At 40.8% G+C, this 27,421-nt stretch overlaps 1 long non-coding RNA gene across 1 annotated transcript in view; it reads left to right on the top strand.

The window, feature by feature from the left end:
* LOC142971507 (uncharacterized) overlaps positions 1–25,801 on the top strand; it is a 37,731-nt gene extending 11,930 nt beyond the window's left edge. The window contains exon 3 of the long non-coding RNA XR_012959353.1: positions 22,173–25,801. This is a non-coding gene — a long non-coding RNA (uncharacterized LOC142971507). The remainder of the gene's footprint in view (positions 1–22,172) is intronic.
* Positions 25,802–27,421: the final 1,620 nt, after the last annotated feature.

Here is a 27,421-nt window from a genome sequence, read left to right as displayed (position 1 = left end):
CCGGATACTGTGTCCTGTGTGCTTATCTCTAATGCAGAGGGGATGTTATAAACAGTCTGTTGTGAGTCTAAAAACTCCTGCAAGGTTTCCTACATACTGAAATCACCCCGGAATGTCCCTGTACTGTCTGACTCAATAATTCAAATCTTTTTACTTGTACTGTTACAGGGCTAAAGCCAAATACATATTTCTGTTGTGAGTTCTAGTTCTAGTTTGTGTTGTTGTTATTGTTTCTCTTACATAGTAATACGGGGGGGGGGTCACCATGGGTTCCATCTTAGTTACTGAGTGGATTTAAGTCCAACTGAGGAAGTTCAGTATGTTTGAGGTTTCAACAAGGACGTGAATACATCATCGAGGAAAACCTATTTTTCTTTGAGCTCATTTTGGTACCCATTGACCGTGCCACCAGCTCATCCTGGAGGAAAACACTGCATAGACAAGCACAGTTGTTGGGGAGCAGGTCAAACTTCATAGTCTATCTTCATGCGATTGTCAGCCACAGAATTGCTGAGTATGAGGATGACATTGCGAGCAATGTCCATAACCACAAACTCTATCCAGTGCTTCCGTTCGACAGGCTCTTCTTGAACCTTGGAACTGGGTGTCGGTTTATCCTCTGGTATTCGGAGTGCTGGTAGAAAGCCTTGGGTTGTGCATTAACTTCTGAATTGGCATCTAGTTACTGTCCTGCAGTTCTTGTCACTGCTTAATTAACTGTTGGACTGGGAAAAGTTTCCCCTCTGATACATTTGGTTTCAACTGCTGCTTCTTTTTACCAGTAAGTGGTTAGTTAGTAGCTTCACCAGGAGGCAATCAACCTCCTTCAGCCAGGTGACCAACCAGTGTGAGTATGGCAAGAGCATTATCCCTCTCTGGCTTCCAACAAGCACTCGCCAATTGTGTTTGCTGGAGCTTAAGGCTCCTACACACAGATGTGATTGATACATCCACTGTCTTATTTCCAGGCATAACAGTGTGTCACCTCTCACAGCCTGATCTCCTAAAAAGTACGTTCCCATACAGCAAGACTGCATTGTGAATAACGTATAGAGGGAAACCATTTGTTCCTGATTACTTGTGTTTTTGTATCACAAATACCTTTCTGCTCATGTCCATGTAGGGAGGAGGTTGGGGTGGACTGGTGGACCAAACCGGTGACCGCTGTTTGTGTCCTGTGTGAAACCAAAAGTCAACGTTGACTTATTTGAATCTCTAAAACTTTGTCTGTAACTTAAACATTGTCATAAATGTACTTATATTAATCCACACCAAGGTGTTTTACTGAACCTAACCAAGTCATTCTGTAACGTTTTTGTTTTATCTTCTTTCAATTTACAACATTGATCACATGTTTACAATTGAGACTGCAATCCGGTAGAAAATGTTTCCCTCTCAACAAAATTGAGAATGCAGTTTAGTTGTGGGAACGTATTTCTTTAGGAGACCAGGAAAGGGTGCTACACCGCTGGGAAAATAAGACAGTGCAAGATATGTTTAGTTGTATGGGAACGTGATTTTGTAGGAGACAGGGTTGCCTCTCTAGGAGAGCAGACATTTTATCACATAAGCTCCCCAGTGTGTGTCACATGTCTGTGTTGTGTTTGTCAGTTGTGTTAAATCACACGATGCTTCCTGATGAAGCCGCGCTGCGTGTTGCACTTGAAACCAAGCTGGAGCTACCATACTGTGAGTGATATTGGCTGAAGAAAGAAGATAGAACAGATCTCACAAAGTTTGTAGTTTGTGGTTCGTGCCTTTTCTTCACTGCTTCTACCAAAGGAAGAATCTGTTCTTGCTTGATGGCGTCATAGATTTCTCTCTGTAAAAGGGGGAGATTACAGTTTGATCATGATTGCACCACTTTATAGACCAAGTGAGTGGACCAACATCAGACTGTGTGATAGTAGATATGAGACATTAGCACTGTTGGGTAAAGTTACTATTAAAAGTAACTTATTACATTACAATGTTATTGCCATTATTAAGTAACTTACGTTACATCATTACCTACCGAGAAACTTGTTTGTACGTTTGCGTTACCAGAATTGCGATTCCTTGGGACATGATGGTTATATTGCACAAAAGACTGCTGTACTCCTACCTTTTGAATGTATTGACTTGGGCTGTACAGAATAGTTCGAAGCTTCATTCCTAACTTTGACCATTTTCTTATTATTTTCAGTAACTTATAGAAACATTGCGTGCAATAGTACACCAGTCTGTCACACACAGCGAGCGATGCAGCACTTAGTAATTGTGTCTTTAGGCTTATCGTCTCAGTCCAAAAGTCGAAATGTATTGCAAAAAGATCAATTTCGGTTTTCTCTCCTGCTTGCAGCACACAAAGGGAGGCACTCGCCTGTATTAATGGAGCAGAACAAATTTGTAACTGCTTTTGAAAATGTAACTAAATAACCGCTTACTTGAATCACAAACAAGCGTGTTACATTAGTTCTCCATTAACACTGCACGTTAGTATGAAATATGATTTGTCTGCTAATCAAAGCAATCGATCTCCTTCATTGTCATCCAAGGTTATTTGGATACTATGGTGTTACTATGGTAACAATCACGGGTACCAGCACGCCCGTGAGGATTAACCCTGACACTTACAGTTTAATGGCTTCATATTTCCAAGAGCCATTGATATTCAGCAGTGTTTCACTTGCTGTCACCTTTGCTCTCCCTGCTGATGGATACCTTTCGGAGAAAGCAAATACCCACATATACAAGTGGAAGAAAGCTCCAAATAACACTGGTTACCATGGTAATGTTGGTGCATTTGACCACCCAAAGACTACCCATCCAGTAAACCTTTATGTTTTTCCACCTGACAAACTCATTTGATCCCATGCAGCGTGTCAAAGTGGAAGATAACCGATAGAGTATATAGGACTTTTTTTTGGCCTCCCTTATCTACTTTGACAGCTTCTGTGACATATTCTATGGCGTTGACCCATATGAGAACAAAATATGCTCTAATAACAAAATCCATCAATGTAATCGCTATGTAAAGAGAGTGAAAACTGTTATTACACAAGGCACACAGCAGAGATATTGTTACTGTAGGCTACACATTTAAACCGGCCATGGTTTCTCCTCATGCTCACAATGCATTTAGAAAGGATAATCATGAGTCACTATCAAAAGAAAAATGGCTGGGCCAGATATTACTCCACCTGATATTAAATTGTAATACTGCATCTTATTTAAATATCTCATCCGGAGAAGGAAATACACTTTAACACAATGTGTGAGTACATGCAGCACACGCCATGGAAATGAGATCCGACTTGAGTCCCAGGTGCAAGCTACATATATACACCAAGCACAGTTTTAAATGTGGAAAAAATAATTAAAGTACAAGTGAAAAATATTCTTCTGCATTATGCAAACTCTCAAGCTCCATGAAGCTTTTTAGCGTCGTTTAGCTCTCGGTGTCGGTTTCACGGCACATTTTTTGCCTGATTCATTAGCAGCAGCTGGCAGCTGTTTTCTGCAGAAGCCGAGAACGGCCGTGCTTGTAATAATACTTTTTCATACCATTATCTCAAAATCACAAGATAATTATGTCATTAACTCGAGAAAACAAGCTTTGTTATCACAAGATAAGAAGATAATTAACTCGTCGTCACAAGAAAACAAAAGGTTGTTTCCCCTCATTTCTTTTAATGTTTGGGTCGAAATCAGGAATTTTTACTTCATGAATTAAAACATATTCCAAAGAGAGAGTCTCGTATTTGTACCTTGAAAAAGCTAGGCTACATTTCTGAATACTTGAAGTGCAATAAAAACATATAACTCCATAATTCTTGCCAATTACTGGAAGATTTTCCAAAGTGTGACATTTCTACTGTGAAATAGCTACATTTCTTATTAGATCTGAAGTCATTTCAGTATACGTTGTCAGTGATATCCGAATGTCAAATATATCAGTCATTGTCAGGAATTATGGAGCTATGTCTTTTTAAAGCACCTCAAGTACTCAGAATTATAGCTATCTAAATATACAAATATAGGATTTTACACTGGAATACCTCCAAAATGATACAGTCAAAATGCTTATTTTTGTGTCTGTATGTAGTCAGAGATGTCTTCAACTCAAATAAATCAGCCATTTTCAGGAATTCATCTTGTTTTGTATTTCCATCGACCAAAATTCAAAGAACAAAGACATTTCCCCCACAATTTTGTGCAATTTTTTTTTATTTATAAAGGATACAGATAAGCCAAACATTTTAAGTGATAAACGAGAGGAAACAATGTTTTGTTTTCTCAAGATAACGACATAATTAACTTGTGATCGCAACAAAAAAGATGAACTTGTTATCACAGAAAAACAGAGAACATAAAATGCTTGAAACATGTCCATCAAAGGCATCTGTAGCTTTTAATTGCTAAGCTCTGATAATCCCAATGTACTACCTGCTCAGAACCAAACAGCCGATTACTCTTCCTAAATGGCCAAAAATCAATCAGTGCAGCTCTCACATCATCTCCAAAGAAATGCATTGAATAAGGCTTTGAAATACATTTTCATTTCATTTCATTGAATTTTGAAATATAATTGAAGCTACATATACGTCTGTAACAATGCAACTTAATGCAGTGACATCAGAACATTACTTAAGGTAGAAATGTGTGTAGAAACAATAGCAGGCCTCCTCTGGGTTACAGGCACATGAGAGTGGGTCTGGATTGTTCCTGATGCAGAGTGCATCCTCATGCTGGTCACATTTTTAATTAAGAAGACACCGCAACACTTTAATCACAGTGGTGTTCTCGCATTAACAAAAGATGAAGCAGGTGCTAGAGCTGCAAGACTTACACTTTAAGTACGTGTGAATGTGGTTGATTAGTTGGTCAGAGGCACCAGTCCAATGAGACACCATTAATGCTTGGCATCTCACTCGGAATTCTGCGTAACACCATAACTTGTTGATATTATTTGACCATTTAACTCATTTTGCACAACAAAAACATGTTCATTAAATCCTGTCGAACCGATAACATGTCAGAAATGTGGTCATTACAATATATGCAGAAATGCAGGTTAAGCTTTTCAACTAAATTCAACCCAGCTTTATTTGTACAAATGACCACAATGACACTTACTATGTGCCTTTCTCAGCTGCTCCAACAATAATCATTGGGGGAAAAAAATAAAAAAACAACTAAAACAGAAAGCAAATCTTACAGGCATCAGCTCTGACATCATTTTAATACATCTATGTATAATCTTGTTGATCTATATATAAACCATACTCTCTGCAAATGCTTCCGGGCTGGAATTCCACTTCACAATTTCTTGTAGTTAAATTATAAATTTGATTTGTGAACAAAGTTTGCAAGGTTTTTTGATTCATAAGCATGAACTATTCCATAACAGGTTACCTTATTATACTGTGAAAACAAGGTCTGTACATAAAATACACAACTCAACAGGCAGGACAGTCGTATTAAAAGCAAACTCTACGTGATGGTGAAGAGGGGAAAAGGTCAGCAACAGTTAAAAGTTGTCAAAACAGGCAACCGAGTCCAAAGGACCATAAATAAGCAGGCAGGGTGTCTAAAAAGGTAGGTAGGAGTCAAAATGTTTGTGCGAGAGTGTTGTTGAGATCAAGTGACATGGACAGGTTTGGAACCACAGGATTCCTGCTGTTTGAATTAGGAATGACTCACTAAGAATGTTCATCCTTTGCTCGTGCTATCTGTGTTTGGCAAAGACGCAGCAATGGTGATTGGGCAAAAGCTCAGAAAAAAAAGCAGATAACTGCAAATCGCTAGGGGAGAGGGGAAGTGACATAAAACCAGTTGGAATTAGTAAAATATAGTCATTTTATTTACAAGGAAGGCAAAACACAACCAAAGGGAAGAGAAAAGGGCCAGTGGATGCTGTTCAAAACAAATAACTCAATGCAACCAAAAGCGGGCCCTGGAAGAGCTACACTAATCTAGCTAAAGGAAACCAATTACAAACCAAAACCTTCCTAACTGAGCCAACAGGAGTAAGAACCAAAAACAGCTGAAACAGCACTCTTGCGCCCAGTATTGTTAGACACAATCAACTTGTGTGTGCGTAATCAGTTTTAAAGTTACACCTGAGCCTGGCCCAGACTACAGATAGTTAAGGAAACTCAGCTCTCGGCCTCCAATAGCCGTAACACCACTACCAATCGTAACACAGTTCTAGTTACACACACAAACAAAGCCCAGGTTATCAATTATCTCAACACAATATCAAAACACATTGAGGCCTTTTTTTACCTACACATCCAGCGCATCCTGTGTTTATTATTAAGCTGCTGTAAGTCTGTTGTAGCTCTCCAGTCGATCAAGAATGCTGCAGCACGTGTACTGACAAAAACTAAGGAATTAGCATTTCTGCACTGGCTCCTGTAAAATCCAGAATATAATTGACAATCCTCCTCCTCACTCACAAATATTACATACAAAGTCAATGCACAGATGCGAATAGACGCAAGTAAATGCAAATTCGCACCGGGCGGTGCGAATGAGGCAAAGTTTACATGTTTCAACTGGGGCTGTAAACCAGCCCATTTCCACCATCTCCTTGTTAGATCATCCATCCCAGCCTTTTTAGTCTGTTTTCTGTCTGCCCTGTTGGTTGACTCCTACCTACCTTTTTAGACACCCTGCCTACTTATTTATACTCCTTTACTTGTTTAACTTTTAACTAACCCACATTGCAATGATACAAAACCAGTTGGAAATCGGCAAAGTATCCCTTCAAATGATTCTAGACTAAGAAATCAGTTGCAAAAAATCAAAGAAAAGATTATTCCTTGAATCGCCATGTGAGAGAACTGAGAGGAAATAAGGAAGGAGAGGTTGGACAGGAAGTCTTCCAAATATTTAAAAGTCAGATGTGGGTGCAGGGAGCAAAGGAGATGTGTAAATGCAGCCTGACAGTACAGGGACATTCAGGGATGCTTTCAGTGAAGAGGAAGCCTCGCAGGAGCTTTTAGACTCATCACAGGCTCTTTATAACATCCCCTGAAGGCCTCAGAGATCTGGCTTTAAACCACAGCAGGTTTCGGAGAAGCACACAGGAGCCAGAATTCAGGCTGACAGCACTGGGACGACCCAGCAGCTACTTAAAACACACCAAGCTGTGATTTATTTTGCTGCATCATGACTCTGTTTCTCTTGAAGAGAAATTGTAAAATAAAAAAGTTTCTATGGCGTCAGTGAACATTTATTTTTGGTTAGTTGTGTAATGCCTCTTTTCTATTGGCCCAGCACACTTTAGAAAGGCATGCTTTGGTTGTGTGCACATGCAAACTGTCACCTTCTGTAATATTCAGTGTTTTACAATGTTTTATGTCTAAAAGTATTTAAATAAATGTATTTAAACAAAAGATGCATGGGTTCAGTATGAAGACACCAGAAGAATCTGATAAAGTAAAGCTGAGGGTTCCATGCCTCTGAGAATCGTCTCTCACACATTTGAGTCATGAATCAGACATGGCCCATGGGTTAGTGTCAGCCGCACGTCCAGAAGGTCATTGATAGTGTGATGAATGGAGCTCATTGAAATGTATAAATTACAGCTGCAGTTTACATTAATGAGGCAGGGAAACGTAATGCAGCACTTAGGCAGCTTTGTGGTTCCGGTTAAATTCAGATGGAGTGAGGAGTGACTTTAGAGGCAATCAGCAGTTAATGCCCCGCAGGTGTGATTCTCAATTCTACCAAAGATGAAAATGTTTCAGGATATTTTTCAGTGGGTGGATTAAACTCTTCACATCACTCAACCCCTCATTCCTCTATTTTGCTCAAACCTGAACTCTGTTTGGGCCCATCACCGATTTACACATCAGTTTACTTGTCACGAGAAGTATACTGAGCATGTTGGGTACTGTCTTCTGTGGACTTGAAGGAGCTTTGTCAAGCCTGAGAAAATATCCCCTGGTGGTGTCATTAGTGTGGAATGCCAAGTCACAACTAATTTTTGTGTCCCCTTACGAAACATTTTGGACTATATCTAATCTATATTTGCAGAGGGCTGATCTCCAACAGTGACTAACAGTCACCCTAGCGTGAATGGGCGTTCTCTTTGCTGTGGTTGAAGCTACGGTTATGCTGGGACTGTAGCCACAGCCACCACGCTATATGTGAATGGTGAGCTGGCTCTCAGAAAGGAACAGACCGGAACATTTTGATTCCCTTCAAAGAGCCATAATTCCCATCACCCTGTGTTACCAACACAACACACAAGTTGAGAAATAGCTTGACCACAATGCAGTGTTACCACCTGGCTCAAGGCTGGCAACAAATAGGGAGGCCACACACAAATATCTAACCCAAAGCAGTTTATTTGAGCTCCACAACTTCAGCATAGTTGTAACAAGGATGAGACTGGTGCAGCAGGCCCTGCTGAGAGAGAGAGACACTCCCAAAAGTGCTGTCTTTTATGCCTTCTTGGAGGCTCCAATCAGATGGGCTGGTATGAGCAGGTGAATGTCCCAGCTCCTCCCACCAGGAAACCATCACCGAGCAGGAACACAGCCAGCAGAGTGGGAGGGTCGTCACAACAGTAACACAACCACGTCATTCTGTCCAAGGTACTCTGAAAATGGACTGCCTCATGTACACCCAGAGCCGTATAAAGGCATCCCTGCATCCCCACCTGACCTCTAACCCTGACCTCGACTACAGCAACAACACATTAGGGTCCTTTGCCTCAATGGTGCAGGCATTGTGGAGGCTTGTGGGTGTGATGGAGGGAGGATCCACAATCTTTGGTAGCTTGAGGGTACTCTCACTTTTCATTCCAAACTTTTGGAGAGTCCGGAAGATCTTTATGTGGGGGCTATCACTGTTCTAAGAAATACAGCAATTGAGGAGCGAAAGGATGAAGTGCTGGTCCTGCTCCAACACATTCATGCTGGCCAGGGATGAGATGCTGGTTTTCTGTATCGTTGGCCTCCGCTTGTCCTTGATGGGGAGAGCCTTTATTCTCTCCACAAAGGACTTGACTACAGCATTCAGGGTCTCCAAAGCGAGATCCCGCACAAAGCCATGATTTTGTAGGCGGGAGTCAGGGTCTCTGAGGTTCTTTGGAAAACAAGTGAGGTCCAGAAAGTACCCTCCATCCACTTTAGCAATGGTCACCCCCACCATAACAGAAAATTTGTACGATGGCCCGTTTGCTGAGCCCGGTTAACGCCACGTGCTTCTTCAGATTGTTATACTGAAGATTGAGGTGCCTCGCCTTAATGCCAGCCAGGTTGCTCAGTTCCATGACAACTCCATCAAAGTCAAAGGTGAATTCCAACAGAGTGTCATGCCACTGTTGTGGCATGCATGTCGTCTTGATGGAGGAAATCCTGGATGTTGGAAGAGGAAGAAAAAACCTCCACCGCATTCTCCTCCGCGACTTCCAGAAAAGTTGTTTTAAATGAAAGCAGGCACACAAAATCAAAATACTACACTATTTACTGATCACAGGCTTATATGCTTCTAAATCGATATTCTGCATCCAAATGACTTGGCTGGAGGGGAGTGGTTTTCCCGCTGATATGATCCCTTCTCCTACCCGTTTCACTCATGGGTTTCTGTGAATATTAAGTAGCTTGATTTTGAATTGTAATAACTCCGCACTAATGACCTGAAATTGACCTCAGGCTCCTCTTTATTAAATCCGAAAGGCGCAAGTGCCTACGACCTTCACAAAAAAAGATTATAATTTTTTTAAGTTTCATTCCCGCATTTCACCTGTTTCCGAAGGTTGGACAGACTCGATGGTACCAATAGAACGGAAATACCCAAATTAGTATAGACGGGGCCAACTTACAAGTCACTACGAACTTCAGAAAAAACGTTATTCACCATTTACCGGTTAACTTACGGCTACATGACTGCACTAGTATGGGCTGAATTTCAACTCTGCGCTGCTTGCTTCAAATGACCTGAACTTTGGCGAGTGTGTATGTAACCTTCCCCTTTATTAAAACTAAACCGACGACCTTCCCAGGAAAAGTTATTCGACCATAAGCCATTTTCAAATGGGCCCCGATTACGCAACAAGGGGACCAAGGCACAGATATACCCTTCCGAAGGGTCTAAGTCTCTACGAGCTTCCCAAAAAAAGATATTCGACCTTAAGCCATTTTGAATTGGGCCCATATGTGTGGGATTTGGGCCCAATATAAAACTCAAACCCAGAACTACCCCTTCCGGGGATCGTACCAATTGAACAGGCATGCCCGAATTAGTGGGGGCAGAGCCTACATACAAGTCTCTACAACCTTCAGAAAAACAGTTATTCAAAAAGGGCTCAAGAAAGATTTGGGATTTTGCTGGTTCGACCCCTTCCGAAGGTCGTAGCAACACTCCGATGGTACCAATCGATCAGGCGTGCCCGAATTAGTGGAGCTCTTGGCATAGGGTTATTACTAGAGACCAAAAGTCAGTATATCTCAGTCTCTGCTGCATTGACTTTTTTCCCATTCTCTTAATCTGTCATCATTATAAATTAATCAGCTGTTGACCATTACATTTCCATCTTTCTGCCATCTCTCTCGCTCTCCTTTTCCCTTTCTTCAGTGATTGGGAATGTTAATTGGCTTTTTTGATACTGAAGATGTTTTTCTTTACACATCGTATTATCTTTGCTATTCTCTCTCTCTTCCTTTCCCCCTCTGTATATTTGTTTCATGTCTTTTCCTTCTCTTCTTTTTCATCGTGCATGAAAATGTTAATGTTCTTTTAATGTCAAGAGCCCATTCTCTCTCTCTCTCCACATCTTTCATATTGTTTCTGAAACATAAGAGGTATTTTAATGTCAGATTGTCTCTCTCTCTACTCTTCAGATATGTAATTGCACTTTTAATGTTAATTGTCTCTATGTGTCGTTCTTATAAATGCCCTTTTAATGTTTAATTGTTCTCTACCTCTGCCTGCTTTCCCCTACCTCTTCTTCTGCTCTCTTCCAGCTTTCCTACTCTCCCTCTAATTATCTGTACTCTGTTTTTCTCTCCTCTCTACCTGCTAACCTCATCTCTTCTCCTTGACTATCATTTATCACTTTTCCCTCATCCCTCTTTGTCCTCCTCGTTCCCTCAAATGTATCTAGTTTCCAATCCATCTAATTTCCTCCTCTTCCACTCATCCCTCCTGCCCCCTTCCCTCCCTCCATTCCTTTGCTCTCCTCCCCTTCATATGTCTATGCACTTTTCCTCATCCTTTCATTCACTGTTCATTTCTGAAATAACTGCTGATTTTGCTGGCAGTTTTATTTCCAGCAGTTCAACCCACATTACACTGAGGTTCAGCTAATTATCGGCCAATTGTGAGGTTCCTCCACCTCGTCGCGACTCACGAGAGCAGTCAGACAAAGACACCCCAGAGAGACAATCACTGCAGAATTTTGAATGTTAACTTTGAATAAGCAATGTGCGTTTGTGTGTGTGACTTTACGTGAAGAAATGTGTGAATGGTTGTGGGCATCGTAATGAGTCAAGTGTGTGGCTACCTATCGACAAGTGTGTGTCTTGTAAGATCATGTGCGAAGTGATGACATGAATGTTGAAATGCATGTGTATGCGTGTATGTTTGAATGACATTGTGAGGACTCATATCAGTTCCAGTACTTGTGGGGACTCATCTCCCAACTGGCGACGGGTCCTCACTACGTAAACCATTACATTTTAAATTGGAGTAATTGGTAAAAGCAGACAATGAAACGCTGCTTTCTTCAAGAAGAAATGTACTTTATTTGAGCCTCGACCTTTGAGGAATAATCATTACAAAATTCAAAATTGTCACTGAACATGGGTGGGTTAGATTTTGAAAACAAAAGAAGCAGACTGTGGCCCAGAATGCATGACAGCCATAAGTCATGTAGGAAATTTGCAATGACATCAGTATTTGAACTGCTGTCTCAACTGTGCCATCAAAACCAAACATTAGAGTCCCAAGAAGAACCTGCCATAAGCAAATGGGCTCTGTAAATCTACCTTGATGATCGGCACTGTGCACAGTAGCTGCCGCAACTGAAAAGGTACAGGATAAGGGAATAGATGCGGCTGTCAAGCATTTTTGTAGACTGATATGCTGATCTAGGTGTGAAGAAATAATATTTTCTCAGAATGAATGAACCTGTGAGTAGAGGGTGGATGTGAAGAGGGTTGTTTATAGCACAGAAGTGTGAACAGTGTTCTCTCTCTTATTGCTCTATTTATGGTTTGCTCTCTCTCACCTGTCCATCTATGTAAATCTATTTCTCCATCTTTCCTCTGCCTCCTCACTCCATATCATGTCTGCTGCTTGTCACTCTCTCTTTGATTCTTTCTGTCCCCTTCCATGGTAAGTTGATTGCGACAAATCCAGTCCTACCAAATCTTGAAAAGTTTGTTCTGTCCAACTAGTGTTTTCAAGTTCAAGAGTAAACATTTTAGAACTGCTTCATATTTCTGAGAGCCAATAATAATTTCCCAGCAATGAGTTCTGCAATCGTATACTTTTCAAAAAAAAAGGACAGGCTGAACAAGTACAGGGAGGGCTGGATAGGTATTAGTTGCATATATTCTCAGAGTTGTAGATAAAAGTGAATGTCAGGCTGCAATAGCAAGGGAGAGAATAGCATGCAAAGTCATGAGTAATAGAAGAGAGAGAGCAAAAGAAACACTGGACACTGGACTGATACAAGAATTAGTTCCAAATAATGAATTAAGTGAGGGATGATTCTTGCTCTCTTATCTTTCTCTCCCTGTTAAATGTAATGAGGTTGATAGACCAATATATCACGCCAGTGTTGCCCTTTATCAGATACAACGCCTCACAGCCTGTAATAAACAGTCTGGAATATCTGCAGAGCTGATAATATTTCCTCTAACGCCAATCGCTGATTCTTGATCTAATGAAAGTCATAAACCATTCATATTTCCATTGCAGTGCTTGCAAAGTACTCTAAGATTAAAACTAAAATGACACAACAAACACGAGATAAAAATGACAATTGACCCATTAAAATATTTTAAAAAGCAATATGTAAGAAATGTAAAAGGCAAAATAAGAACAGGTACATGAAAGTAGCTTAGTTTTCAGTAATGACTTAAAAGATGACATCTTTTGTGCATCACGGATAATGTGATCAGTGAAGGATATTAATAACTACTTTGGCGGGTTGTGAAAGTTTGTAATAGGATTTGTACGAGTTCCCACTGTAGTGAACAAAAGTCTGGGGTGAAACATTTGCTTCTCATCCTCATCCTCCAGCACTGTGTGTGTGTGTGTGTCAGAAGAACAGGGTATAAACTGCAGTTAAAGTTATATATGAGTCGGACTTAGGACTGATTTCTACAGGGACGTGGAATCCGCCAGACTACAACACAATAATGGATTTGACTCACACACACAGGTTTACTATCATCCAGAGTGTCAAAATGAGATGTCAGGTGGTCATTCATCATGCCGACCAGTCTGTTGGCCACCCGTCAACTAATCAACAAACCAGTCGGTCGGTTGGAGCAGTAAAAAAAAAATGTTTCTGAGACGTCTAAGGTAACACTCACAGGAGGGGACGGGCGAGCTAAAGAAGCAAGCGTCATGCAGGAGGAGGATCTTATACAACCTGGCAAATTGGTCACATATGGCTTACAACTTATCTCTGAAGCGTTACTAATTAACAGTAATGATACCATTAGTTACGACCAATAAACTTGTTGTATAGGATGTCTCATTAAAAAGTATTAACATATGGGATTCTATGTTCAATCATAAATAGTGCAGAATGTTTTTGTTGTCAATATGAAGAGAGGAATATGATCAATATATTTTTTCGAACTATTATTTTTCACATGAGTACTTTCACCCGGAACGAAAAAGCGGCATACTTTTTTTCTGGAATAAGGTCGATTTTAACGGCAAACATTATTACTCTTTCAACCTTAACAAAGGCAACACAGAACAGATCCACTCCTTCCATTCGTGCCCTTCACAGTAAAAGCCTGTAGAAATATTGTTGCGTAACTGTTGACCAGAAGGAACTCAAATTCACTCAAAGCATTTGGCTAAAAGGACAATCAATAAAATATCTGACAGGAGCTCAGAGTAAATAGGATTCTAGTTGTTGGTCCTCTGACGGCAAGAATCTGCAGCTGTCGCAAATTCTCATCATATGCATAGTTTTGATGCAAAATATTGTCAGGCAAATATTTCGCTATTTTCATGTTGTTTATTCATCCCAGCCCCTGTGTATAAAGGCCTTTAGCTACAAATACAATACATTAATTCTCAATGCTATGTACAATAAGTCCCATATGAGCGCAATATATTTTACGGTTAACCCTATAATGAACCAACTAATTGTGGCATGGTAAATGGGCTTGTAATTCTGCTATCACAAGTCTGCAATGACGAGTCAACCCTATAACGTCGGTCACATCACTGAGCCCAATCAGTGTTTTGCACAGACGTGATTGGCGATTGAGCCTACGCAACACTAGAATTATTCTGATTATAATCTCACAGTAGCTGTGGTTGCTGTCCCATTGCACAAATAAGCCTGAATTTCAGTGTTTCCTTATGTGTAAATTGAACTATAATAAAAATAAATGATTCACCATTCGAAGATTTATATTAATATCTGTTTTTTGGGACATCAATGAGCTGAACCTTTTGTAATTTGTTATAGACATCTCAGACCTTTTTTCATGTTTTTTTTTATTTGAATTAACCTTAATGTCCTTTTTTTTGCGCTGCATTCAGGAAAAACTTAAGAAGTATGTTGTTCATACCATCCAACCGTTTCATCTTGTGAGGTGTAATGAACACTAGTGGGGCTTTACACTTTTTTTTTGTTCTTCTAGACTATGTGTGAATCATTTATGAAAATTTCTCCAGTTTCTAAGTATAGCAGAAAGGGCGGTCCTCACTCCCCATGTGAATTTGTCTGGTCCTCACCTCGGTGCACCATTTACAGTGTGTGTGTGTGTGTGTGCTGGACGGCTGGGAGCAGGGAGGATGCAGGATGTCATTTTTTCATGAAAGTGTTAGTGTTAAAGTGATTATTGGTGATTAACGAGGAATTAGCACATATTGTGACTGTATTTCAGACACGTTTTTCTCATGTTTTTGTGGGATATACGAGCATGTGTGTGCGTGTGTGTGTTTGCACATGCTTGTGTTGATCATGAGTCCACACACTGCCTTTGCTTGTGTGTTTATATTTGTTTGTGTAGCAGCAGGTAATGGGACGATAAACCTCCCATTAATTATTCAACTGTAGAAAAGAAACCAGGAAACAAGGACACGAGCCAAGGCCAACTCCTCCTTCACCCCCTCCACTCTTCTGCATCCATCTGTCTTTCACCTGCATCTCTTGTTTTTTTCGTGTTGTTCCTCCTTGCTCATTTTCCATCATTCACTCTCATCTTCCCTTCCGCCACACATCTCATACCTTCCTTTCTCCTTTGTTGTTACATTTGACCACTTCTCTTACTCGCCCTCTCTCTCTCTTTTCAGCTTCATCCTCTTTTTTATTTCAACTATCTTTCTTCCATTTTCTCTTCACTCGTTTCCACTTCTTACTCTCTCACTTTCTTTCACTCTCTCACCCATCACTCCTTCCTTATCTTGTCTCTGTATACCTCCCTTCTTCATTCACCTCCCATCTTTCTCCATCCTCTTTCCATCTTTCATACCGTGCTTTGTCTCTCCCTCCATCCTCCCATCTTTTTGTCCCATTCCTCCCATTCTTCCTTACATTCACCATTTTTCATCAGATGCTTCCGTTCTCTTCTTTATCCCCTTTCTCTGTCTGTAACGTTTTTTTTATTTTCTAATCTTCCTTTTTCTCTTTCTTCATCTTATTACTTTCCCTCATTTACTCTGCCCCCTTTGCCTCTTCTCTACACTGTAATAAAAATCCATGTGGTTCAACTTAAAAACGTAAGTTCAATTGCTGCCTTAGACTTTCAAGTAAAGTCAAATTGGATTTACAATTTGTTTCAAATCATGACTTTGAGTTTACATTAGCTTTGGATTGCTCTTTGTAAGTTCACATGAATGTATAGTACGCATTTATTCAACTTAGCAATGCAAGTTAAAAAGATATATAACTTATTATCATGCATTCTCTTCACTTGTCCCAGCTAGTGATTTCAACTCACATATTTTAGTTAGAAGGAAGTCTTGACATTACTTTCCTAGTTAAAATTACCTAAAAGTATGAGTCATTTCAAATGACTAGTTATGAGAAAACACCATGTCTTGAGGCAAAAATCTAATTTATTTTCTTCCATTAAAATTGTTTTTACATTAAAACATGCAGATCTCCAACAACTTCCATACTGTAGTTAAACAGAATATTCACAAACAGTTCCACCTCAGCTGAGAATAACCTTGAAGTCACTGTAGTCCTGAGTTGGAGTACCGAAAACTTATACAATTCAGTTGTAATTGTATAAATCATCATGATAAGTTGAAGTAAATGACAGAAAGAAGTTACCATGACTTATTGTTCAAATCCTTTTTTACAGTGTAGTTTTCTTTCTTCTCCATCATCCATTCACCTTCACTCCTCATTCCTTAATTTTCTTTCTCTCCATGTGCACATTTCCTCATTTTTCTTTTATTCTTTCATCTTTTATTCCCTCCACATTTACTTGAATTTGTTTCCTCATCCTCCAGTCGTTTCCTCCGTCTGGTTTTCCTCTCCATCAGCTCCTCTCTTTCCCTCGCCCATCTCATCTCTGCTTCATCCATTATGCCTGCAAACAACTAGAAGTTTCATTATATTTGTCCCTACTTTCACATTTATTGAAGGTGCAGAATATCAATGAGCTTCCAGAAGAAGTTGCGGTAATCTGAAGCGTCAGCCGGTGGCCTGCAGAGGAGAAAATATTTTCTCTGGCTGCCTCTCGTGGAGCTCCATGAACACCGGCACGAGGAATCCTGCAGATCGGATAATAATAAAATGTCCCAGCAGCCTTGTCACAGAAAATAATGGGCTGGTTTTCTGGTTTTCTGCTCTTTTTTCTCTTATGAGGCAGACACCAATATAACATACAAAGAGTAAGATGCTACATGATTTGTTTTCCTTTTTAATTGAGGCATTGCTGAACAATGTCTGAATGGTTGTTTACTTATGCACACTGTCTGGGTATTACTTTACCTCGAATATTTACACTGAATGATGAAATTTTCCAGGTTTCTCTGATTTCTGCGGATCAACATTCCGAAATCTGCTTAGAAATTGTATTAAACATTTTATTTTGCCTTACAGTCATCACTGCCTGTAGCAGGTCACAGCATGGCCACCTCACTCTAACTCTATCCCCTCACCTTAATGGTAACCATAACCATAGCCAAAGGGGGTTAGCAAAAGCCCGAACTCACCGTACGAAGGAATTACAAAAGAGAAAAGGTGGGGATGTCTCTTTTTTAGTGCTGGGCAACGATTCAAATATTCAATCGCGATTAATCGCATGGATTTTTTGCGATTAATCACATTGTTATGGCAAAGTTCAATTATGAATTCAAAAGTAGTGTATTGCGCACTTTTATTTTAAAAGTACTGCTATATGAACAAAAGTGCAATAACATTTGGTTTACGAGATGCAGGTAGCATGTTTTATACTTAATGTGAATATAATTCATACTTTGTTGGCATCTTATTCTGAAAACCGGATGTTCGTCTGAAGAAACCGGATGTTGTCTCACGTTAATGTTTCCGCTAACTTTCAAAGTCCTTCGCTCGCTCCCGATCTGTGCCGTTTAAATGCGTTTACCGTGAATTTCAGCATATAGGTGCACTAACATGTAAGTGTCTGCTGAGTTGGCCACGGAGATCTGAGTGTCTGCTGACTTTACCGCAGCGATGTCCAGTAGTCTCCAGGGAGAGCAACAGCTGGTGCAGCTTCTCTCTTTATTTCTGCCCCCCCTCGACCAGAAGTGGAAGTCGCCTTTTCTCTACGGCAACCCTGAAGGGACATCATATCTCCAATACAAAATGATAAACATGAGACAGTTTGTTTAACAGATAAAGGGGAAATAACAGAGGCCCCAGAACCGAGCCCTGCGGTACGCCACAAGACAGTGGAGAGGTAACAGACACAAAATCACCCACAGAGACATTGAAAATTCTGTCATTGAGGTAAGACGTGAACCAGTCTAACGCTATGCCAGATATGCTAACCCAATCACGTAGCCTCTTAATCAGGATGTTATGGTCTACAGTGTCGAATGCAGAACTGAGGTCCAGAAGAACTAGCACAGAGCAGTCACCTGCATCAGAACACATGAGAATGTCATTTGAAACCCTCAGGAGAGCGGTTTCAGTATAGTGTTGTCTGCGAAACCCAGACTGGAATTCGTCGAACATGTTGTGCCTCTCCAGTGCAGCAGAAAGTTGTTTGGCCACCACTTTCTCTAAAATTTTGGACAGGAAAGGCAGTTTTGATATGGGCCTGTAGTTCATGGGCAAAGCTGGATCTAAGTTTGGTTTCTTTAATATGGGCTGGATAGTGGCATGTTTAAAATAGGAAGGGACAATTCTTGTAGACAATGAGGAATTGACAATAGATGTTACTGCAGGGCCAATCATTTGCAAAACTTTCTTAAATAGAGAGGTCGGTATTATATCGAGAGGGCAAGATGATGGCTTTGTTTTGTTAATTAAGTCCATCAGGTCTTGAAGGCTGATAGGCTGGAAAGAGTCCAGAACACTAGGAGATTGCGAGGAGCTACATGTAGATGAACAAATCCCAGGCTGAATGCCAGACCTAATACCTGTTACCTTATCATTAAAATAGGTAAGGAATTTGTTGCAATCGTCAATAGAACAGCATGGCAATGTGGAGACAGACGGTGAAACAATTCTCTTAATTGTGTCAAACAAAATCTTGGGATTTCTCTTTGAGGAAGAGATTAAGTTGGCAAAATAAGCAGTTCTAGCTTCCTTTACTCCAGTATTAAAGGAAACTCTGAGGACTTTGAGATATGAGCGATGCACTTCTAGCCTAGTGGCTTTCCAGAGCCGCTCTGTCCTGCGACACTTCCGTCTCAGGCTGCAGACAGCGTCTGTCATCCACGGAGAAGTGTTGTAGGCAGCCCTGGTCCTTTCCTTAAGAGGTGCCACTTTATCCAGCAAAGTGGTGCAATGTTCATTAAAAGACTGTATGTGCAGCAAGTGTCCGCGTTAAAAAAAGCGAACGCCTCTAACCACGGAGTCACCAACAATGAGGGTTGCAGGAGGGAAAAGCGGGCAAATGGATGGTAACTGAGGGCCGAGGTGAAGGGGCAACGAATGTTGTATTTGTGGCCCAGTCTGCGGTGCTTCAGTCCAGGCAGTTGTTGGCTTGGACCGGGAAGTGGGACTTGACCCACTGGGTGCCTTCTCTGCTGAAAAACAATGGACACCACCGGACCGTCGCATATACAGTATATGGTTGCCACCAGTGTTGGGTTAGGGTTAGGGTTACGTTGGACTATTGCTACTGTGTCATTTCCAACGCCTACGACTGTGTTGCATTGGCCCCTTTAAGAGTCGGACCACGATACCGTCCTCCTCTTCCCCAGGTACCCTCAAAAACTGAAATCTATCAAACCGACTCAATGAACTGTGAAACAATGGTCAAGTCGAGCACAAGACCGATTAAAGGACTTTTTTTATACCACAAACTGGACTGATGTTAATGGTAGCTGTCTTGGTTTAGACACTCTAATATCGTGACCTTATACAGTATATCCATTTTGCTGAAAGTATAAGCATTCCCTCCAAGAATTTTGTCTACAATTACTGCCAGCCATGGTTCAGCAGCAAAATCAATATGCTATACTTGGAGAGAAAGAGGGCATGTCCGAGTGGGGACGTGGATCAATACAAAACAGCAAAGTGTAAGTTTAAAAGGTCAGTAAAGAAGGCAAAAAGCCAATTATAGAGCCAAGCTTGAAACCAAGCTTGTTTATTACAGTAGGAGTCTTACAAAGCTGAATACTTTCTTATTTCTTATTATTAAGAAACAAGAAACACTGTCCAGACCACTCGATACTCTGCACTATCCATCCACATGTAAATAGTTGTGTGGTAAAAACTTCCAATGGAAAGTGGCAGCTGGAACGGCAACAAATCCTGAGCGGTATTGAGTGTACAGTAGTGGAAAGGACCGAAGAAACAAAGCACTGACAGATAAATGGTCTTTTTTTGTTTAATGTTGTGCAAAAATCATCACGCTAAAGATTTATTTGGTTAAAAACCAAGAAAACATCACTTAAATCAAGTGATTCTTTTTACATTAGTTTTCCCCCCTCCCTTCCTGTCCTTCTCCCTCCCTGTCCATGTGTAGCCGTGGATCCTCTCCTGGCTTCCTTCTTTGCTCATCACACTCCCCTGTTTGGAAGAGCTCCTCAAGCGCACCTGCTTCTCATAAGCTCAGCCTCACACTCCGGCTCTCCAACAACTCCCTGGCCAGATTGTTCTTCTTCCCCCAGTGGTGTACACACGCCAACCTCAGTATCGTTAATTCCTGGTATTTGCGTCCTCGTGTTTTAACCTGTTTTTCCTTTGCCTCAGCATCACCGTTGGCCTGCCTTCCAGCTACGCTTTTCCACGCTTCCCCTCATTATTTGCTCACGCCAGCTTCATCTCTGCTGTGTCCATTCCTCCCCATGGACCCTGGACTCCCGTTCTTCATCATCAGTTCCATATCCTCATCTTTTGTGGCAAAAAAGACTCTTTTTACTCCACCGACCTGTCTGTGTTCTGTCCTTTGTCCTACACATGTTCACAACGAGTCTCGCTTATCATACAGCAAAAACATCCCTCTCACGCCTCAAGGTCATTCTAATGATTTTAACTCAGACTAGGAAACATGTCCACAATTCACAATACTGGCTTGTGTAAATCTCTTACTGCCCTATGTGGTGACATGACCTACCTGAGGAAATCAGGCCTGCAAACTCTGCCTCATCTTTTAAATCACTTTAAAAAAAAACATTTTCTTTGAATTGCTTCTCTTTGTTTTTTTGTGTTTTACCATACTTTAGTACATTTCACTCTGTGTAAATAAAGGAAATGATAACAGCAAAAAAACAGCCTGAAGTTAAAAGTTGTATAGTCTGAGGGGAGCGTGCTCCTGCCCAGTTGGACTCTTTTGTATGTTGCTGCTTTGCCAAATCTCAGCAATGAAGTCTGTGAGCATCATGCTGTCATTGCTGAAAGGAATGATGGCCAAAACACCTCATTTTATTTTAGTGCGAAACAGTCTCTGTAGAGAGACATGCTGGTGTGCAGTTGAGATCAAATTCTTCTTTCTTGCTCCGATTACAAAGAATCCCTTGCTCCCGAGGTGTTAGTGATTAGAAAGCTTGTTGTTGGACAGACGGTGGCTGCTTCACTGCCACGTTTTATTTGCTCACTTGATAAAAAGAAAAAAGGCGATCGCTGTCTTTCAGAGCTGGCATGTTTCAGACATCAGCATAAGTATATAGTTTTATAAAGGTTGCATGTAAAAAATACTGTTTCTGTCTGTCTAAAAAAAGATGTTTCTTTCCTTCACGTACACTTAATGTACTGGTTTGGAGAATAATAAAGCAGTTATTTACCAAGCTACTGTGTGTTTATGGCTGCAGAAACATTTTCACAGCAAATTAATCTAAATAACAGACGATCGCTACTCGAGACCAAAAACCTAAAGATTTTGAGGGACATTAAATGCAGCAAAACAAAATGCCTTGTAGTGACTGACATTCATTCTGCTTAAACCTGTGATCAGTTCATATCGTCATGCCAGAACGCAAAGAACGCTGAACTTGACATTGAAGCCCAGTGAAGTGCATCTGATGATTTTAATTAACAGTAAACCGATGAGCTTGTCAGAAGAGAAAATCTATTCACAGCAAATATTTAGCCCGTGTGAAATGAAGCAGTCCTTATGAAGCAATAATATTTAAGTTATTCTTGTCAATGAAGATGAGGAGTATGTGTGAGAATATATGTGTGTGTGTTGGGAGTCATGAGACACGCACCAACTGCTGAGGCTGACAACTGAATGTCCAGATTTGAACTGGAATTTCAATTAATAACAGTTAAAGCCACTATCATTGATTTGAGTTAATGAGTCAGCTGAGCTCTATTTTCATTTATTTTTTACTTTTTATTCAGAATAATACCATTGATATTTTGAATCTTATTTACAAAGGACCAGGACCGGTCGCAGCATAAAATGCTCACATAAGCCAACGTATCCTCTTACAATGGTTCGTATATCTTTCTTATTTTCCTACAAATGCCAGCAACACGAGTCAAATTTGATCTCGTTACATGTATAAGAGCACCTGTGCGGGCCTTTGCCGTCTTTATGCTTCCCCTTTCATGATTACGTGGATAACATAAAAAAGTATTTACCAATTATTGTAGGGGTAAAACTGTTTACCTCTAACCTATTTTTCTCCCTGCATCATCCGTCTGTTCCTACTGCCAAGGACAAGACACAAGAGGAGTCTAAACAAGAGATAACCACACAGCATCGCCATGGAGACCTTACGGGAAGGATGCCCCCGCCTAGCGACAGCCAAAAGGAGGAGTCTCCAACCTCATCATCAGGGACCGCCTCTGATCTCCCACTTTCCCCACCCTTCCGAGACGAGGAGTCTTTACCTCCCTCCCCAGCACATACTTCCACCCCCCAAACTCCATCCAGGTCCCTTTCCTCTCTCACACTCTCCCCATCCTCCCCCCACCTGGAGTTCACTGACCACATGAAAGAGCTGGTCATTGCTGGAACCAAACACACTCCTCGCCCCACTCCTCGACGTACAGCTCCAGCCCCACCCCCGAAACTGGCTCCAAATCCTCAGCCAGTTTTGACACAATCGGTGAAGTTAAAGCGCCCTGCCCGTCCCCCACCTCCACCTCGGCTCCACAACCATCCTCTGTCTCCCCTACCTGATAAAGGCAGGGCAAGGCAAGGCAGGCCGGTGCAGAGGACTCGGAGCTGGAGTGATGTGATCCACTATCTTGGATGCTATAATTGATATCTTCTGGGTCCAGGCTACAAGGCTAATGACACCAATGACTCACTCCAGGAAAAGTTGGGGCCCTGTATGCAGCTAGCCTTCTCAATTCCTGTCCTGATAGTTTATAGAAAAAGAAAGGTGAGGCTGCGAAGAAACAATAGTAAACCTGCAAACTTATCAAACTTAACATACATTCCTCGTCAGCCTGTCCAAATAAATTGGGCAAAGAAAGCTTTAACCACATTAAACTTAGCTTTATTAAATGTCAGGTCTCTGTCAGGAAAAACATTTTTAATCAAGGATTTTATTGTTAGGCACAAACTGGACATTTTGTTTTTAACTGAAACATGGTTAAATCAAGATAACAGTGCAGCTGTTCTTATTGAATCAACACCTCACAACTTCAGTTTCATGAGTGAAACAAGAGCGCATAAGAAAGGAGGTGGAGTTGCTATTTTATATAATGATTCTCTTCAATGCAAGCAGATGTCCTTTGGTCATTTTAGTTCTTTTGAATATGTGGCTCTGAATTCCACTCAAGCTTTATTCCTAAACATTTACAGACCGCCTAAATACTGTGCAACCTTCTTTGATGAGTTTACTGAAGTGCTGTCTATAATCTGTATTGATTTTGACTGTGTTGTTATTGTTGGCGATTTTAATATCCATGTTGATAATCCCCAGGACAGAGGGTCTATAGAACTATGTGGTGTCCTTGATAACTATGATCTGACTCAACATGTGACAGGACCCACCCACAACAGGGGGCACACTCTGGACCTAATCATCAACAAAGGTGTAAACATTTCCAAGGTCACTGTGACTGATGTTGCACTCTCTGATCATTTCTGTGTTTTCTTTGAGAGTGCAATCTCCTTGCACACAAATGTCCAAACCAAGGTTGTGACGAAGCGTTACATCTCTGAAAACACCAGTGAACTATTTATTCAGAAGTTGTCCTCCACACCAGCCCTCTGTTGCATCTCAGTCAATGAGCTTGTAGATAGCTTCAATTCTAAAGTGTGATGGAAGATTTCTATGATTAATCGGGAGAAGGGTGGAAGTTTTCAATCTGGATCAATAAACAGAGTCTCGAAGGAATCAAAGTTGTTGGTCTTTATTGCAATAAAGAGAGAGCAGTCCCAAAAACACGTATCTCAGTGTACTGTGAGAAGGCTTCTAAAAGGTGCAACATTCAACATCATTTATGCATACAAAAGGTTCACGCCTTACAAATTCAGATAATGTGGCAAAAGGGGAGTACAAGTATTTCAGACAGGATGTCTGTTTCTGAAATTCAGTTCTGGAGTCAAGGTCTCTCTGTGTCTTTCTCCTAAGACAAAGACACAGTGTCTCTTCACTTCTCATCCTTCATGGGAAGAGATAACAAGACACCTGGATACAAAACTAATTAAAAAACATCGCCTGACTACGAGTAGTACATTCTTTAAAACTAAGCATGATACAATAATATATTTTCCCATCACAAAAGTAAAAAATATTATTGATGCCATTGCACCCACTAAAGTGAAGGTTGTCTCGGGTAAGCAAAGATCTCCTTGGAGAAATGCTACGCTGGTCAGAATAGAGAAAAGAGAGTGTCGGAAAGCTGAGCGCAGGTGGCGAAAAACAAATCTCCAGGTTCACTGTGACATCTATAAAGAGAGACTTCGCAATTATAATTTGGAACTTAGAAATGCAAGGCAGTCCTTCTCTGACATCATAACCAAAAACAATAACAATACACGCGCCTTATTTGCTACCGTTGACAGGCTAACAAACCCTCCAGTGTCAGTAGCTGCTGAGCTCCAATCCACCTGGGCATGCAATCAATTTGCCTCCTTTTTTACTGACAAAATTCAGAAAATTAGACAAGCAGTCAGTGCCTCCACACCAACCACATGTGTTGTCCCCTTCTCTGAATAACATCCATTCAAATATCATGACACAATTTCATGCAATCGACCTTAGCAGCCTAGAAGACATTATACAACATCTGAAGTCATCCTCCTGCTGCTTGGATATTCTGCCAACACACTTTTTCAAAAATATTTCAAACTGCATGACTACTGATCTTTTACAAATTGTAAACACTTCCCTTCTTTCAGGTGACTTCCCACAAGCCCTAAAAACTGCAGTTATTAAACCGCTCCTAAAGAAGGCTAATTTAGACTCCGCAACAATGAAAAATTATAGGCCAATATCAAACCTCCCATTTTTAAGTAAAATAATTGAAAAAGCGGTTTTCCAACAGCTGAACAACTTCTTGGCCGTAAATAACTGTTTTGGTGTCTTCCAGTCAGGCTTTCGACAGCACCACAGTAATGAAACTGCTCTTGTTAAAGTTTTCAACGACATCCACTTAAACACTGACATTGGCAGAAGTTCAGTCTTAGTATTACTGGATCTCAGTGCTGCATTCGACACGGTCGACCATGCCATACTCCTAGAAAGACTAAAAATCTGGGTGGGACTCTCTGGCACAGCACTTAACTGGTTTGAATCCTACTTGAGGAACCGAGAATACTTTGTGTCTGTAGCTAAGTACACATCAGAGCTGACCAAAATGACATGTGGTGTTCCCCAAGGTTCAATACTGGGGCCTCTTCTGTTCAACATCTACATGCTTCCAGTAGCTCAGATTTACTACTGTATTTTATTTCTTACACTGTTTTTTAATGTTTTAATGAATGTTCTTAATTGTTTTTAAATCTCCTTTTCTTTTGCCTTATGTTTTGATGCTTTTAATGGTTTTATGTGAAGCACTTTGAATTACCTTGTTGTTGAAATGTGCTATACAAATAAACTTGCCTTGCCTTACGTTATTTTTTGTGGGTATAGCTACGAATGCTGGATGAGACCAGCCTGCGCCACATAAAAATCACAATTAACAAAGCAAAAAGGCAAAAAGTTTGAGGCAACACAAAAGATAAAATAAATCACATAAAACAAACTTAAAACAAACCAGCAAATTGCGTTAACCAACAAAATGTAATTTGGTGTCAGGACGAGTATAGTGTTCAAATATATTTTATATATATATATATATATATATATATATATATATAATATTATGTATAATATTTCTCCAATTGTCTTATTTGAGTTCAACTAGTTATTTATCTGGTATCTTATAGTTTGTGTGTTTACTGCACTGGGTGTCCATACAGGTCTAGGAATCCTGCAGAGCATGATTTACATCCAGTGACAGTGTTCAGTACCAAAGCAGGAAGTAGCGTGTGCTTTATGTTGAGAAGAGTAAAATATTGTCCCTTTCACACATGCAGTCTATGCCTGAAGTGTTCAGGAACATTTCCAGCATGGGCTCATGTGTGAATGGGAGCAGGGACCGATATTCTGCACCGCCCAAATACCACCACAAGACCTCGCAACATTTCAGGACAAATGCCGCCACCGCTGCATTGTGTACAGTTTGGCATTCAAGTCAATGCTTTCACAGAGATTTTCACTTGTTTGCAAAGATGTTGAATATTTATTGCATTACAAGAACATTGGCATTGGGCAAGAACAGCTCCCCGACATGCTCCTGAAAATAATAACACGTTTATCCGGCCTTGCCCTGTCTTCTACTTCTTGCCGTGGCCTGTGTGAAAAGATGCAACAGAGATATGTTCCTGAATGTAGTGCAGGTGTGAATAGTGCAAATCGCTCATTTGCTTTTTAAAATAACCACAATATTTCCCAGATGTTAACCAAACATTGAAGTTGCCTTAACCATACCATTATGCTCATCTTAACCATATCCTAGTTTCCAAATGCAGATATTGTGGGAAAGTAATTTGGGAGTGGATGTTAAAAATCGTCATTGAACATACTCTTTTTGCCACAACGTACAAAAACAATCCCTGTCTGACCCATTGTGTGTTTACCTCTGGTCCCCCCCCTCATGTGTTCTGTCATTCCCCTGTTTGGTGTTGTGTGCCATGTGTCTGTGTTGTCCTCTGCCTGCCTCCAGACACCTCCCAGGCCACATCCTTGATTGGGCCACAGCTGCAGACAATCCAGCAAATCACCACCTGCAGCTGACACACCAGACCCGGATTCCACTAATCACATCTCGGCAGTATTTCAACCCTGGTCCTGCATACCTGGGTTGTCAGTCCGTACCGTCTTCTGCCTCGGTATTCCGTTACCACCGTCCGTCAGTTCCCGTTGACGATTCCTGTACTAATCTCTCTCCTCTCTGCTACGGCTGTAGAGCGCCTGTAGAGATGCTGCACAGAAGCTTAAAAACACACTGTCTTCTAGTTGTCTGTCAGTATATTCTGCTTCGCTGTTGTGTCTTTGTGAGACACTATGTTATTGATTGGTGTTGATCATGTTTATCGCTCCTTGGCTCCATCTTTCTGTCTTCTGGCAGAAGAAAAACGCAGCAATAGTTGTGGCTTTAGAAACGGTCTGTGTACATCCT

Source organism: Anarhichas minor, unplaced genomic scaffold, assembly GCF_050575085.1.
Source record: "Anarhichas minor isolate MPS153535 unplaced genomic scaffold, ASM5057508v1 ptg000046l, whole genome shotgun sequence".
Classification (NCBI taxonomy): domain Eukaryota; kingdom Metazoa; phylum Chordata; class Actinopteri; order Perciformes; family Anarhichadidae; genus Anarhichas; species Anarhichas minor.
Note: the sequence above shows the minus strand (reverse complement) of the source record. Positions and strands in the feature narration are given on the sequence as shown.